The sequence below is a fragment of the Mus pahari genome, chromosome 13 (assembly GCF_900095145.1).
Source record: "Mus pahari chromosome 13, PAHARI_EIJ_v1.1, whole genome shotgun sequence".
NCBI classification, from domain to species: Eukaryota; Metazoa; Chordata; class Mammalia; order Rodentia; family Muridae; genus Mus; species Mus pahari.
In genome coordinates, this window is record NC_034602.1 from 31,882,290 (window position 1) to 31,884,712 (window position 2,423).

At 48.4% G+C, this 2,423-nt stretch overlaps 1 pseudogene; it reads right to left on the bottom strand.

Moving 5' to 3' along the window:
- The window catches only part of LOC110330291, an 18,208-nt pseudogene that overhangs the window by 12,870 nt on the left and 2,915 nt on the right, over positions 1–2,423 (bottom strand).

Below are 2,423 nucleotides of genomic sequence, written 5' to 3' on the forward strand. Positions count from 1 at the left end.
AAGACTACCAGCCCAGAGATGGCACCACCCACAAGGGGCCCTCCCCCCTTGATCACTAATTGAGAAAATGCCTTACAGCTGGATCTCATGGAGACATTTCCCNAACTGAGGCTCCTTTCTCTGTGATAACTCCAGCTGTGTCAAGTTGACACAAAGCTATCCAGTACACCCGGACAGCTGGTCTACCCCTGATGTTGGGGACATTCGAGGAGGGAGACCTGGATGGGGCATATGGAGGCTGAATTTAGTCTCACCCAGTGGGTGCTGCAGCCCTCAACTCCTTTGGTGTGCTCCCGCCCTCCCAGACACTACAGCACTGGACATCGAATGGTTAGGTCACAGCCTCTGAGCCCTTAAGTGGGTAGGCATTCATGGGCTGCATCACAGGTGCTGGTCGTCCAGGGTGGTCTAGTGTCTGACCCACCTCCAGGGCAGTCCTAGGAGAGGTTAGGGTTACCCGTGTTGGTTCTGTCTTTGTGGCGTTGGGTTGTGTGTGTGTGTGTGTGTGTGTGTGTGTGTGTGTGTGTGTGTTTTCTTCTTCTGGATGTCTCATGGGCCACTTGAACCTATCCCATTTCCCTGAGGACCGACTCTGACCAGTGCGCTGAATACTGTAGGGTTCTAATCCAAGTTTCTTAGTCCATGGGTATTCTGGCGAGGCTTCTTTGATTCTCCAGTTTCCCCAGGAGTGTGGGTCAGCAAGCCGCTGCCTGAGAAGGCAGCTCACTGCTGCTCTGGGTCACTGAGAAGGATTCCTGAATGGTTTGCTACTTTAGTTGGCAGCATGAGCCTGGGAGAACAGGAGGGACTAAAGGTAAGGTGGACTAAAGTTTAAAGGCTTAGATTAAAAAAAAAAAAAAAAAAAAACCTACTTAACTAAGGGTTCCCAAATGCTTCAATCCCCCTTCTAGCCCACTGTCCAAAGGAAGGGAAGAAGAGATGGTAAATAGGACAAGGAGATGTGGAAGTAGTTCTTTGGGAGTGATTTCAATCTCTGTAGTCAGGATACCAACAGTCCAGTTCAAAAGCGTCACCAAACACGAATCAGCAGAGTTAGCACAATCCAGCAGAAACTGCCAGGCCTCTGCCAAATCGGCACAAATCAGCAGGAATGACCAGCATCAGCCAGAATGTCAGAAGTTCTCTGTCATGCCTCTCTCAACAAAGGTGAGAGACCAGCTAGTCAACACAGTGAAGGTCAGCAAAGATGAGAGACCAGCTCAATGTTGTAAGGCTAGGTATGCAAGCGCCCCCTCACTGTCCATTGAGGCCTTCCTATTTATACTCTCTCCATGTGTCCACTCATGTGTCCTGCCTCAGCAAAATGTCGCGTGCATCAGTATCACCACACAACCAGAAATTTCGACTTCAAAACTCTCAAGTAATAGCCAACTTTACTCAGAGCATCAGGCACTTTATACTCTGAGTGTTAAGAAGAGTCACATGAGTAAAACAATCACAAAGACAGACTGCACGTGACAAAAACGTTTTTCTATAGAGGTGTATAAACAGCCAGTTGTAATGAATAATCTAAGGAACCGTCTCTCACTTCTGGAAGGGGCATGAAATCACATCCCAAGAACAACACATGATATGGAAGAACAGCGATCGCAAGACTCTCGTGTTTGCTTGGAGTTTTCTCACGAGGTCTCAGAAATCTCACACAGCTTCATTCATGGGCCCTGTTCTGCAGTGGAAATTTCTGTTTGTGTCTTATGATGCAGACTTTGATGTTTTGCTGAAGGAAGACCCATGAGGGGACATGTGACGTTTGGAAAAGTCTAAGTAGGACACCACAGACAGTGGCAACCCACTTGCATGGCTTGCCATACAGTGCTTTGTGGATCATCTTCGCTGATCTTCACTTGGCTGACAGAGGCACAGCAGAGGACTTTTGGTATTCCTGCTGGTTCTCGTTGCTCCTGCTGACTCGTGCCAATTAGGCGGAGGCCTGTGGTTTCTGCTGGATTGTGCCCCCAGTGCTGACAACTAGCCAAAACAAGTCTCTCCCTACAGAGTTAGTTTCTCCCATAACATGTCAGAGTCCAGCTTCCCCTACCCCAACCTTCAACTTCCCTCCAAATGAACATTCTCAGGACTTATAGCTGCTTATGTTTTTACTTGCATGTGAGCGTACTGAATGCATGTATGGGTTCACATATGTGCACCTGCATGGAAGCCTGAGATGAAGTCAGGGGTGTTGTGAGACAAGATCTCATGTTGAAGCTGAAATCTATGCACAGCTGGTCTAACCTTTGCCACTTTGCTCCAGGGATCCCCTGTTCATACCTCCCATATGCTGGTGGGCTACCACACTGCCTGGCTGTTTTATGTGGATTTTGAGAATCCAAATCCTGGTCCCACACCTGTGGATCCATCTCCACAGCTTCTCAGCTTGTGTGTGTGTGTGTGTGTGTGTGTGT